Source organism: Spea bombifrons, chromosome 1 (genome assembly GCF_027358695.1).
Source record: "Spea bombifrons isolate aSpeBom1 chromosome 1, aSpeBom1.2.pri, whole genome shotgun sequence".
Classification (NCBI taxonomy): Eukaryota; Metazoa; Chordata; class Amphibia; order Anura; family Pelobatidae; genus Spea; species Spea bombifrons.
The window spans coordinates 125,954,257-125,969,418 of record NC_071087.1 but is presented as its reverse complement, the minus strand read 5'-3'; the positions used below and the strand labels follow the sequence as shown (position 1 = coordinate 125,969,418).

The following is a 15,162-nucleotide window of genomic DNA, read 5'->3' as shown; positions in this document are numbered from 1 at the left end:
TTCCGGCTGCAGCAGAAGGCGACGTCAACCCGCTGCCCCGGCTGGAAGCACCGGTAAGAGAGGGGGGAGAGCGTGTGTGTGTGTGTGTGTGTGTTAGTTAGTTAGTTAAATGGGGGTATAGGGTGTGTGTGTGTTAAATGGGGGCATAGGGCATTTCTGGAGTGGCGTTAAGGGGGCATTTAATAGAGCACTCTGCCTCCTGAAATGCCTTATACCTCCCTATATGCCACTCTGCCCCATAATATGCCTTTTAACCCCCTAAATGGCAGAGTGGCATATAGTGGTATAAGGCATTTCTGGAGGCAGAGTGCTCTATACAATGCCTTTTAACTCCCTTAATGCCACTCTGCCTCCTGAAATGCCTTATACCTCCCTATATGCCACTCTGCCCCATAATATGCATTTTAACCCCCTAAATGCCAGAATGGGATATAGGGGTATAAGGCATTTCTGGAGGCCGATTGGCACAAAGGGGGTCAAAAGGCATACCATGGGGCACAGTGGCATATAGAGGGTTAAAAGGCATATCATGGGCCACAGTGCCATATTGGAGTGGCAAGCCTGGGGGCAGATGTGCGTAACTGGGGGACAGGTTGGAAAATACAAGAAATAAAAACAAAAAAAATCTTTTTCTCAATCATAGCTTTTATTAAAAAAAATAGTTTACATGAATTAACATTTACTGGTAAAACTTTTTTCCTTTGGGGTCGTCTTATATTCAGGCTTTTTCTTTTTTTCCTAAGTTAATATTCAGATTTTGGGGGGTCGTCTTATAATCAGGGTCGTCTTATAATCGAGCAAATACGGTACATTTTGTCCAATTATAGCATTATTAAAAGTAAACACAGTTTTATGGACAGGTCGTGTCAGACTAACTTTATTGCATTCTACAGAGCGTGGTCTTTCAGTGGATGTGAAATATTTGGATTTTGCAAAATAGTTTGATACAGTTTGTTATAAAAAAGGTTATGGTACAAACTAAAAGAGATAGGGGTTTGTACCTGGAATGAAATACTGAATTTTAAACAGAGTTCAGAGCGTTGTTAATTTTCTTGTTAATGGAAAACTGTACAAAAGTGGTATGTTGAGTAGAACAGAATTCTGTCTTAGGCCCACTGTTATTTAATGTCTTATAAATGATCTTGCAGTGAGCCAAATGTTGGTATTTACAGAATTTGGTCATACACTATGAACTAGACCTTACTCCCTACTAGAAGATATTGTCAAATTGGAGGACTGGCAAGTCAAGGCACATGAAATTACGAAGTTTACAAAAATGCAAGGTTATGCATTTTGAGAGAGGGGGGTAAATGTGAAAGGTATAACTTAAATGGGATTGTGTGTAAGGAATCATTAAATGAGAACGTCTTGGGAATAATTGTAGACAATTAATTTAGCAACAGTGTTTAATGCTCAACAAATATAACATGGCCTGTATAAAAACAGGTACTGAATCACAGGAGAAAAACACAATTTGCTATGACGAGAACACTTAAGAAAACTTATGTTTTTAAACCATAATTTGCCTTTATGAACAAAATGTTTTCTCCACCTCCTGATCTGTGCTGATCGCAATGCATGCTTTATGCGATTTTTTTTTTGTTACTGTCCCCATGTCGAAATGGCGCCCAAGGTTTGTTGAGCCTTGCCATACGCTACCATCCACAGTCTAACACCATAAAGTAATATCTTATGCTTACAAACACTAACACCTTACAGTAATATACACATGTTAACAGCATACACTAATACACACACTCTAACACTATATGCTGACATACACACTCATGCCAATGCCATACTATAACACACGCACACAGTATAAAACAACAGACCGGCTAACACTATACATATCTAAAAACACACACTGACATGCACATATACACACTGAATCTGGCACTACAATACTGCAGACATACTGACTCTAGCACTATGCAGATTTAGAGCGACTTTGGCATAAAAAATAAACACCCAAACGTTTTGAGTTTGCTATTCTCAAGAAGCATCTACTGAAATGAGCCATGCCTCACAAATCTCAGAAGACCCAGAGTCTAGAATTGTAAAGCTGGAAGAGGTTACAAAGTAATCTTGAAGAGTTTACACATTCATCAGTTAGACAAATTGTTTATAAATTGAGATGATTAAGTACTGTGACTAGTCTCCCTATAAGTGGGTGCCCAGCCAAGATGATTCCAAGAGCACAACACTGTATGCTCAATGTGGTAAAAAAAAGAACCCTAGAGTAACAGCTAAAGGCTTGAAGGAATCATTGTTCATGTCAGCAGGACACCACAGAGGAAGCCATTGCTCTACAATTAAACATCGCTGTTCGCCTGAAGTAGGCTAAAGAGCACCTTGACACTCCACAAGGCTACTGGCAAAAATGTTTTGCGGACTGATGATAGGAAGGTTGAATTGTTCAGCAAGAACAGGCAGCACTACATATGGTGTAAAAAGGGCACCAAGTACCCAAATTAAAACATCATTCCAATGAGTACGGTGGCGAGGGCATCATGATTTAGGGCTGCTTAGTTGCCTCAGGGCCTGGACAGCTTGCCATTGAGGGGGACAGTGAATTCCCAAGTTTATCAAGGTATCATGGAGGATAATGTCAGGATGGCTGTCATTTTTTGGATTTCCCAACTTGCTTTTTTCAGTCAAGGATACATATAATTGCTGGTCAGTTTGAGGCCCCCAAAAAGTATGTGTTCCCAAAGAAATACTACATCCAGGCGTCATTAACACTAGACTCACCTCTCACTGATCATGGTTTGGCACATAATTAACTGCTGTCATAAATAGAACTTCAATAGTTGGATTCAGTGGAATTTCTACCTCGGTGATATATTTTGGTGGGGAGCTGCCCTAAGCTTTACCCACAGCCCACCAGCCATCTTGTACAACCTCCATAGCCACTGTCCTCTCTGCTGCTGACATAATATCCTCGAGCAGCTCTTCAAAACGATGTGTGGCTCCAGATAAGTATACTACAGAGGCTATGAGACGAAGAACAGACATCCATAGTATAACTAGGCCAGTTACAAAGGAAATTCTGGAGCTTCAAAACCAGTTCATTGAGCAGTGGCTTACCCGGGAGCATAAGAGGATCTGTACTGTGTTGTGATTAAAAGGGGATCTCCATGGAGTTTTTGCTTATCAGAAAGCTTTCAACTTGAGCTTCAATGTGAAGATACTTTAAATACCTTCCCCCCTTAGCATACTGTACTCTAAGGTTTAAGACGCTTAGGTAACCATAAGTTTCATCTTACTCTTTGTAACTTTCAAAAAGCAAAGTTAGATTATTTGTGCCATAAGCCAATGAGTTTAAGTGCAGATACAGCAGATATACGTGTATTGTTATATGAATAATAATAAAAGTATATCAATTTAGAGAGCCAGAGAAACAAAGCACAAGTCGCACAGAAGGCTATAAAAGTAACATTTAACTAGGGAAATTCATTAAAACCTTGATGTGGGATGAAGCGGTGAGAGCTCTGCTTTCCTTCATGATTTAGTATTCTTGTCCCTGCTGTTTACCAGACGCTACACAGCTGCCAGGACAAGCAGCAGTGACTTTTCATTCATCATGTGCTTCTGGTGTGAATGCACACAGCGATTAAAAACCTTACAGGGCCTGATCCAGAACATCATTCTGCTATATCAAATACAGCTTGACAAATAGTTAATAAACAGGGTCAGTCTATATTTAAACTAAACTCCTGTGGGCAAGTATTAACAAGTATGGAAATGTACATATTTAAGACACGATTCTGCTTCAGGATTCAAAATGTAAAATAGATTTTAAAAAATATAGAAGCAAAAAAAAAAAACACCTTTCTAAATCCCTAAGCTATGTGGTCCCGTATCAAAAAGGGTTAGAAAAAAACATAACAAAATAAGTACATTTTCTACATCTAGGTTGTGTCACGTGGCATTCTCCCTGCTGTGTCTGGATGTGGTACAAGGTTAGTTTTTCAAGAGAACTATTCATTCATCTGGTTTTTTTTTTAAAGCATGTGTTATAGACCTGTTATGACATTCATCACACAAGGTTTTTTGTTTTGTTTTTAAACATGATCTTACATGTATGACAAAATAGGGTTTCAATATATGAGCCATCTACAATACCAGTGACTGTAATATTGTACTTATTGTTGCAGCGTCAAGTCTGTAACTTTTATTTAAGGGGGGGTCAATAAAATTGTAAAAACAGAATTAATGAAGAACCATTCTGGTGCAATTTTTGTTAAATTAGTCTTATCGCCCTTGCAAACAATTGGATGGTCCAGTGAGCAGGAACATTCCATAAAAACGTAGATTTTGATGGTGGATATGAGCCATTCAGCCCGTCTAGTCTACCCATTTTTCCTGATGTAAAGATTATGAATTCTTGTTCTAACGTTTCTTCCTTACCTAAATAAGCTCCCACCCTGTTATTTGTTAAATCCATTTAAGTATTTAAATGTTTCTACGACATATCCTTTCTTTTTTTTCCTCAATACTATACATATTGAGATCCCTTAGTCTTTCCTGATATATTTTTTGCAAACCACTTATTTCACGGAGAAAAAGAGGTGCAGAAATGCTTCTTTTTCTCCACAAATTCAGAGGCTCTGTCCTTTTGCAGAAGTGCCCCTGGTGGCCTGATTCACAGAGAAGTGGACAAAGAAAGAAGACCAAGAGAAGAACTGGAGCCATGGGAAAGGAGAGAGGGACATGGAAGTGGTCAACGGAGAAGGTAGAGAGATGTTGAAAAAGCATGAGAGAACATGAATGAGACTGTGCAAGAGCATGAGAGAGTGAATAAGAGCGAGCGACAACGAATTTCATTTCTAAATTAAAAAGTCCCTTTTGTCTGCACCGACAGTGGAGAAAAAAAATAGTTGTTGGAAAACAAATGGACAAAAGACAAAAACTTTTTTTCTCCTTTATATGAAGCTGTAAAATAGTATTAGATAAATGCATAATTTATATACCGCAGAATATTTGCAATTCTAAATAAAGAAAACATTTTGTATACATATATTTTTTAATAAAATGTTAAATATTTTAAAAGATAACAAGTATTCCTCCTGAATAAAAAGTATCTACTGTTGTGGGTGCTATGAAATGGTCACTTGATGGCACATCTTGGTGCGCCTTTGTGCTTATCGCAACTCACGTTTAACCCTATTTGCTCCACTCTCCAGAAAGGATGACCAACAAATCTAATCAGTGCAAATAAATGGCACGGCCCAGCTCATCACCTTTGGCTCTGCAGGTTAAGGGCTGGTAAGTAGTTTAGCCAGTTATAGTCAGGACTTAAACTTATATTTGGGACATAATTCTCATTTGCAACGCGTGTTTCAAATAACCTATACCCGGGTTTGGTTATCAGTGACTAATTTCAGTTTGCTGAATGTGGCCGACAATAGTTAACATCTGGGTGAATAGGTACAGTACTAGTTTATATGACAATATAACATTAACATTAATAATGTTAATGCTGCAAAGCTACTGAGTAAACAGATACCAAGGTATGTCTGTGGTTGATTAGGTGCATGGCTAACATCTGGCTATCAGCAATGAGAAGTATACTGAAACATTTTAAAAGACCACAAAAGTTTGATTCATCCCACTTTAACCTTTGTCACTCACACGTTACGAGAGGGTGTCTAATGGAAACAAAAATCACCAAGCGCAGCATACCAAATTACAGTGAGTGAAATGTCTTCAGGAATTATTACCAGGGTAGAGCAGTGTATAATTTTAGTGTCCTTTAGATTGGTGACCTACAAATAAGTATATACTGCCACAGCATCCATTAAAGCTCACTGGATGCTATATAATATATGGGAAATTAAATTTTACTTTCAGATGAGCTCTGCAACTCACTGTGTTCTTAGTAAAAGCTGCTGTTTTAGATTAATGTAGCTTTAAAGCCAGCTTAATGATCTTCCCTCCACTGGTGGCTTTAAAGGGTCTCTTGGTAATTGATCCATGTTTTGTTAATTGGGGAGTCAGTGTTTTATCTACATTAAGTTTATTGCTCATTAAATATTTACTTTGCAAAGGATATCAGTTTTGGCATAAAATACTTTATAAATCATAACATCCTTGGAAAATCTGACCCTTAGCTTCAGTCATTCATGTATGAAATCTCATTCTCTGAATTTATAACCCTCTCTTTATGCTCGGCACAGTCTTCTCATTAAACCAACCCTTACTGTGCTATACCATTCTGATCTGGGAAGGGGAACAAGCGAGATTTCACAGTGTCTTGGACTTCTAAGCAGCTCATCTTTAATGGGAAATAACAAGATTCGCACTAAATATAAATATATGGGATATTTTAGTCTATTCTTTAAAGTTCTAACTGCAACACAACGCATTCAATTCATCTCTTGCTTGTTAAGACACATCAAGATACTATCAGTTGCTATGCCAAATGTTGGAATTTCTTTGAAAAAGTGACTGGCACCTAAAAATATTCCCACTAATCAATAATAAGTGAGAATAGGCTGCCTGTACTTTTCAACCCACCAAATAGGAGGTATATAATTACGTGTTTTGGGGACAAAAGATGTCCTGTGTTCAGACGCTGGACACAGGTACAAAATTCTTCTAGTTTTCTGTACCAGTTACATGACAAATATTTAAAATGCTATAACTTGTGCAGCCAATGAAGAAAGAAACGTTTGTCGGCAGCGTATGGATACAGCATCATGGCAGCAATAGCCAATTTCTTGAATTTATTTTTACAGGATATCAATGCAATAAATTTGCGCAATCTCCCTGTGCGTTAGAGTTTTGCTGTGTGAAACACTCTGCAGAGTAGCCTAGACGTCACATCTCCCGGTGTGCCACATAGACAGCGGCTACCTGGAAGTTCAGTCTTCATCCCTGCAGCTTGAAGAAAATACATTGATATTGTGCAAAAGTCAACTTTCAAATGGTTTAATTCTCTCACAGGAATACTTAAGATGTACCACTTCCTTCCAAGAGCAGTGCAATGGGAAAGGTGTATGATCCTCTGCCCCTCACCCACTTCCTAGGAGCTCAGAATGTTTCAAGGATTTATCACAGTGTTGTATAGCCTTAAAAGGCAGAGAAACGTGCGTTTAAATAGCACACAATGTATTCCGTAAAATATAATATACTATTAATCATATTCTACTAAGTGTCTTCCTCAATTACACAACCGCCATTAGAGCACAGTCATAGAGACCTCTGGCCACTTCTCAAACCACACTGAATGAAAAGATCAGTATCCCTCCATCATCGGACATGTTGGGGGGTAGGAGGGTGTCATAAGAATCAAGATAAACTAAGGAGGTAGAGAACAAGAGCTTGCAGACATCTAATCAGAAAGAATAATCTTAGCAGGAAGCTCACAAAGGCCTGCAAGAAGAATTTCAACCAGGGATGAAGTCAGAAGCAAAATGTCATAACAGAAGTGGTAGAAAAAAAACCTCTGAAAATTGGTGGTAACTTCTGATGCCAAACGAATCCTGCCCACCTTTCCACTCTCCCATCCCAATACCTCCTTCCCATTGCCTACCTTTGTTGGCTCAGGAAAGGAGTTTTCTGGTAGGAGACAGATTTTAGTTACACATTAATAGGAAGAGCAGCTTGTACCAGTGCAATATGAGAACTTTCGTTTACACAAGCTGGGGTAGTAAAGATTAGCCACAACTTCCCATTCTACAATTCCTGTGGTGTTGAGCCACTAATGGCCAACTGTATATCATGGGAGCTGCAGTTAACAACAAAAAGGGTTAGGGTGTAGTAGACACGAGCAAACAGGCTAAAAATGATTCAAACAAATTTTTCGGATTGTTCTTTCATTCTGTGCCCATTCGGTTCAGAAGAGAATCCAGGAAAAGGGACATTTTTATTTTTGGAACAAAATTCGTTGCCCAGTGCCCACGTTTACTCTTCCTCACATTCTCATTAACTTACACTGTATAAATTAACCCCCACATTGGAGGATTGGGCAAGTGGACTGGAAGCTCTGCCATTTTGGCAGAAGTTCACACCAGGTTATGTCTGTGGAGATGAGGACGAAGATAAAGAACAAGAAATGCATCAGTGGAAGTGTTCGGGAACCATTTAGAAAGCGTGAGAGAGAACAAATGAGAGTGAGTGAGTGAGTGAGTGAGAGTGTGAGTTTTGGGGGTTCTGATTTGGGAGGATCTGACCTTTTTTCGTGGCTTTGTAGCCCCTGCCCCTTCGTAGCCCCTCTACAGTTACTAGCTACTACTCCCATAATAATAGCACCGAATGAATGTCAGACATGGTCACTTGGCAAAAAGGGTGCAAAGTACCGAAAACAGGTCTTTGTGTATGAATTGCAGTTAATTGATTAAATTATTTTCTTTTGAAAATAATTACAAAATAAATGTTCTTTAGATCTGTGTGAATTGAAATAACTTGTAGGTTTTGTAGCCCACTATACTGTTTCTCCATGGGTCGTCCCCTTCAATATAGTACATGCTATACATGCTAAGGGCATGTACATGTAATAAAGGGTTTGAAAGCTCCCCTGTACATAAATATCAGCATATATAACACATCTGAGCACATATGAACACATCTCACCATGACAAACAAATACAAAGCAAACAGCATACCTGTCTAGCAGTCTGCACTCATATTACCATAAAAAAGATGATCCTTTAAATAAGTATCTTAACACAATTAAAAACAGATGATAAGGGATTGCATTAGACTAAGCTACAATCACCTCTTTTATGGGGAGGAATAATACATGATCATAATTCCCATGAATAGGTTTATGCGGACAGACGGTAAAATACCCAGACTGGTGGAGTAATGAAACAGAAGGACAAAGTGCTTTCCCTCTACCAGCCTTTTAATCATGCAGCTCTTTCAAAGACAAACAGCGCGCTGTACCGTATAGAAACATCCCTATACCGGTATTCATGATGCACAACCTTGACATGGATGGGGGGGGAAAACTGCAGCCCCCAGCTTTAAATACATTATTGTCATGATGGGAGTTGTAATAAAGATACATTAGGTTGCCTAGCTATTGTTCCAAAAATGTATTGTAAGGTTTTATTGTTTAGAATTTTAAATGCTATTGGATATAAATTATAAACGTCCCCTTTTGGGTAACACAACATTTGACCTGGACTTTTATTTATGCTCATTGCAAAATTAAAACATACTGGAAGTTGCCTTTGTTTCCAAATGAAAGGGAACATTTTGGGGTTTTTGTTGTTTTTTTTTTTTTACCTGTAGCAGTGTTCTGTTTGCTAAACCTTGTGTAGAATTTACATTTCTGAGCAACATTATTATTGCACCAACGTGCGATTATAATTAACGCAGAGGCATGCCTGAAGGTGTCAATGTATTTAAAACTCTCTCTGGATAACTAGCTTTTCCTTCCGTCAAGATGGAACCCACGCTACTGCAATCAACGGTAATAAGCCAATGTTATAAAAAATATGTAATATTGGGTAATATGTAGAGCACAGATGTGACCCTCTGCAAAATATAACAAATATGTATGTCAGGTATGACGGTAATCAGGAGATGCTGCTGAACATCCATGTGCGGCACTTACAGCATAGAAGAAAATTTAGGCAACACTGATTGTGTTTCTCTTTCAGTATAGATTTTTATATATTATCACTAATAATTATTATTATTATGTATTTCTATGATTTTTAAAGAAGGCCTTACTTCTCCTTAACAAACCAACATAATATTGAGAAGGGGAATCATGGTTTAAGAAACGACAAAAAAAGGCCTGTGAGTTAAGAAGCCCTTAATGAGCTCTTCAGTTTGGAAACAAATGTGATGACATACTGTGTTACTCAGTTACCCAAGTCTATCTTATTAGAGAGATGACAGGTACAGCTAATTTAATATATACGTGGCATTCTAATAGGAACTGACTGTGATGGGATGTATACCGTATTTGCTCGATTATAAGACGAGGTTTTTTCCAGAGCAAATGCTCTGAAAAATACCCCTCCTCTTATAATCAGGGTCGTCTTATAATCAGACCTCAAATAGGTCTGATTATGAGACTAAGATCCAGATCCCCCGCAGCGATGCAGAGGACCTGGATCCTCCTGTGCTAACACCCCCCCCCCCAACTTACCGGTGCTTCTGAGTCCCCAGTGCTTAGTCCGGGCTGCATGTAGAGCTCTACGCGATACAATCGCGTAGAGCTCTACACGCTTCCTGGACTAAGCACTGGGGACCCAGATGCAGGGGACCTGGATCCTCCTGTGTTAACCCCCGACCCAACTTACCGGTGCATCTGAGTCCCCGGTGCGTAGTCCGGGCTGCATGTAGAGCTCTACGCGATTCGCGTGGAGCTCTACATGCTGCCCGGACTAAGCACCTGGGGCTCAGATGCAGGGGACCTGGACCCTCCTGTGTTATGCGCCCCCCCCAACTCAGAAGCACCGGTAAGTTTGGAGGAGGGAGGGGGAGTGTTAAATGGGGGGTGTAAGGCATTTCTGGAGGCAGAGTGCTCTGTGAAATGCCTTTTAACCCCTTTAATGCCACTCTGCCTCCTGAAATGCCTTAAACCTCCCTATATGCCACTCTTCCCCATAATATGCCTTTTAACCCTCTAAGTGCCAGAGTGGCATATAGGGTTAAAAGGCATATCATGGGGCACAGTGGCATATAGGGTTAAAAGGCATATCATGGGGCACAGTGGCATTTAGAGGGTTAAAAGGCATATCATGGGGCACAGTGGCATATAGGGGGTATAAGGCACTTCTGGGGCAGATGTGCATAACTGGGGGCAGGTTGGAAAATAGAAGGAAATAAAACCAAAATATTTTTCTCAAGCATAGCTTTTATTAAAAAAAGTGTTTAAATGAATTAACATTTACTGGTAAAACTTTTTTCCTATAGGGTCGTCTTATATTCAGGCTTTTTCTTTTTTTCCTAAATTAATATTAAGATTTGGGGGGTCGTCTTATAATCAGGGTCGTCTTATAATCGAGCAAATACGGTAATATCCTTGTGTTACTGTTAAAGATGGTGTGTTTTTGTGTGTTTGTTTGCATTTGCAAACCCAAAATATTCATTATTTTCTTAAATAGTCCTGACAATTCCGGCTTTAATTGGAGGTTTAGTGACCGGAAGTTCTTTTGGTAAATCCTTTTTAGTATTTAGTAGAACTGTATGTATTATACATTGTACTGAACAAAATAAAGGACATGGTATAGTTAATAGCTTGTCTAATTAAGAGGTGACTACAACTAATACATCTCACGTATTTTGCCCTTGAGTTGTACGTATTACATAAATAACAGTAAACAATACACACTCAATATTTTAACAATATGTACAAGATTAAAATTATAATATAACACAACCCGAGCAGTTACCTTTGTGTGCGCCAACAGGTGTGGATCAGACTTCCTGACGTACTGTATACCTTTTGATGGTCTCAATACATAATGTTATACGATGATGTTGACTTACAGATCAGTCAAGAACAAAAGCAAATGTATAGGGGTATCCTGATGGATCATTCCATGGGGGGTAATTTAAAGGGGACTCTCAGCTAGTATAACCTCACCTTTAATAAAACAGTCCAGCCTATGCCATAACTCCATTACCTGAGACATCATTCAAGTTTTGAATATTTAGCTAATCGAATTATTTACTTAAACGTCTGAATTTAAAAAAAGCCTAATATTTTAACAAAACAAAGAAAAAAATATGTGGTTGAGACCCTTGTGGCGTTCACCATTTATAACACTGTCTATATAATTCGACAATTTCAAACAGCATTCACTCGGTTCCTTTGTTACAAGAACTATACGTGAGACAATAACAAAAATGTGCATTTATAAATAAGGGCATTGTTGGTTTACCCGGAATAATTGTTTACGTTTTTTTAATTCTCAATGCATTGTCATCTAGAACCTCTAACAGGATATTACTAATGATCCTGGGCGGATAAATTGGGATAAGCAGAGGGATAATCTGAAAATACTAAAAGGATTTACCAAAGAACTTCCAGTCACTAAACCTTCAATTAAAGCCGAGGCAATTGCGGTAACACCTGGAACTGGAATAGTCAGGACTTACGCAAAACAAGCCTAATTAAGAAAATAATGGGAGATTTTGGGCAAATGTAAGCAAACACGAAAACACAGCGTTCTCCGTAATCTTTAACAGTCAGGATCTTTAAGCAGATGGTTAGTCGTGTACATCTGCAAATACTGGTAAAAAAATAATGAATGATTAACATTAATAATGGCAAAGATAAGAGTTTAAAAGAATATTTGATTGGCTGTCTCCCATGTTACTCCCAAACGGAAAATAATGGAAAAAAAACTCGGAGATTTCAAAAGAAATCTTCCCACAATTTCCTGGTTCAGAATTTTTTTTCACCCATCCGGGATCTATTTCTGCATCTGAGATTCCTATTATAGCTCTTTTCCTGCAGCCGAAAGCTCTCCCACCCCCCAATCTGACAATGGTTTGGGCAACAGCTAGAGCTGCAGCATCTGCCAGGAGATGTTTATTAGCCCCCAGGCAGCACACCCTAACCCCATCACAGGCGCCCACCTACAGTATTCCCGCAACCCCTAGCAACGGCTCGCAGCACACAAACACGCAAATACAGTTGTTTCTTCGGAAATGGAAGCGCAATTCCCGGCTGGGGATAACACAGTGAATCTCTGATGCTACTGACTGCAAAGTAGATCAGGCTAAAGAAGCAAGAGAACAGGCCGACAGTGATGGGAGTTGCCTATCCATGTTAAAAAGTTTGCACACAAAAAAGGCACATTTCTGTCCACTAATATATTTTACATTCCTTCAAACTGTATATAATTTATATTAGAGTATTACACCCAAAAAAAAACTGCATTGTGTATGAACAGCTTATGATTATGCAGATAATGCTCCAGCTATCTGTTCTAATATATATATTATATACATATAAATACATATAGATAGACCGGTATATATATACAATATGTATAAAACCTGCTTTAAAAGACAACAAGACAACCCCGGGTTCTGACATATTAATAGGATGCTGCAGGGTTGAGGACATGTCCGAGCGAATATACCGGAATTTCCCCAATTCTACTATAAGGTGAGCGAATTGCCCCCGGCTGTCAGGGCGCTGAGGCAGCGGAGCCCGGAGCACACGGGTTAAACCCGCACTTCAAGGAGTAGCACATGCTTGAACGGCTTACCTGCCTCCTGGGTGACTGGCAGCAGGTCAGGGCAGCTCCAGCTCCAGCTCCAGCCAAAGCAGCGGTTCTACGAGATGATGAAAGTCGTGTTAGGATTGGCTGTCAGGGACTTCCCCCATTATAACCGACCAGCACATTTTTCTCGAGCTCGTAGCTTGCCGCTGAATGGCCCAGATGTGCAAAGATGTAAGCGGACCTTTGATTGGCTAAAAGCGTTCTATTTTGACTGCGAGGCGATGATTCTATTAACTGTTTGTGTACCGAGAGTGTGTGTTGTCCAGGGCATAAATAGTTAGAAATATTACAATTATTTGTAACGTACGGGATACTTTTTTATGACCTTGTCAAATATACAGGTGTTTATTGTAAACTATGGTACACACACACACATATATATATATTAGAAGGCAGAATGCTGATGATATTAATACTGGGGCGGAAAAAGTCATTTCGGGACATAAGTCATATGTGACTGGGAATAGCCTTTTTAACCTTCTGTTCACAGGTTTTGGAAGGTAATTTCTCTCCATTAAGTTACCCCCCCCCCCAAAACCAAATGTTTTTAAAGCAATTATAATGATTGAGAAACAATTGTACAAACTATAGTTTTGTATTTAAGAAGCTTTAGCGGAAATAGTTCTGTGACATAATCATGATACTTTTCAGTCTGTTCAACGTTAATCAAAACATGATTAATTTTTCATACAAATGCATAGCGGGATTCAGAATCCTCTCTGTGCAGCGATGTAATTTGCGATCTCTTCTGCGTTTGCGTATCTGTCACATTTAAATGTTTTAGATATAAGACACAAGTAAATACAAAATGCAGCTTTTAAATGATCATTTCACCTTTTTGAAAGTAAAGAGTTAATCAAAACCTATATCACCATACCTGGGAACTTCTGGGTTCGGGCTACCCGGGACGCAGCCAGGACTGCACACTGACGTCGGTGGACGGTCCCGCTGATGTTAATGGGAGTTCCCGCTGATGTCGGGGGCGTTCTCGCTGACGGCGGTAGCGGGAAACACTCCCATTTAAAGGAAAAATGGGCGGGGAGCGGGGCGTGTCAAGCTCCCGCGACCCGGAGGGTTCTGGTATTGAACTGGCAATCTCCGGGTCAAACCTGGAGAGTTCCCAGGTATGTATATCACCCATGTGAAAAAGTAATTGCCAATAACTGGTTGTTACCCTTGGGGAGGTAACTGACAATATGTCTTTAACATCTTTGTGTAGAAATATTAGTGACTCTTCATGGCACATTGTTGGGTTTTCTAGCATGAATTGCCTTTTTAAGCTTATGCCGCAGAATCTCAATTGGCATAACTCAAGAACTTCTGGGCTCCAGGTACCATCCCATGAAGGACGTGGCCAGGACTGCTCACTGACGTCAGTGGGTGGTCCTGCTGCCGTCGGTGGGCGGTCTCGCTGACATCGGTGGGCGGTCTCACTGACGTTTGGGGCATTACCACTGATGTCGGGGGCGTTCCCGCTGACATCGGGGGCGTTCCCGCTGATGTCAGCGGGAAATACCCCCATTGAAAGGGAAAATGGGAGTGTCAAGACCCCGCTTCCGCGACCCAGAGGGTCAAACCCGGAGAGTTCCCAAGAATGTTCTTTTTTGTAAATGTGAGATGAGACTTTGTGTTCCTGTTGGTCAGCAGTCATTTTGCAACAATGGAACAATAACCCTAACTGAGGGAAGCAAGGCTGCGGTTCTTCACATGTAATTCCGGGATTTTTGTGACCTCCTAGATGAGTAGTTAATGTGCTCTTGGAGGAATTTAGGTATGCCGGCCATTCCTGGGAAGGTTCACCACCATACCTGGGCACTCTCTGGGTCTGAGCCGGAGATCGCCGGGTGAAGCACTGCTTCTCTGGTTCTCCATGTCAACACCAGAATCCTCCGGCACATGGCAACAGGGTCTTCACACGACCTGCTCCCCACCCATTTGCCCTTGAAATGGGGGT

General features: G+C 40.0%; 1 protein-coding gene across 2 annotated transcripts in view; it reads right to left on the bottom strand.

Annotated features, from left to right (window-relative positions):
* Positions 1–13,309, bottom strand: part of CAMKK2 (calcium/calmodulin dependent protein kinase kinase 2) — a 38,667-nt gene extending 25,358 nt beyond the window's left edge. For both annotated transcript variants that reach the window (XM_053472818.1, XM_053472827.1), the window contains exon 1: positions 13,194–13,309. The gene's annotated coding sequence lies outside the window, so the exon portion shown is untranslated. The remainder of the gene's footprint in view (positions 1–13,193) is intronic.
* Positions 13,310–15,162: the final 1,853 nt, after the last annotated feature.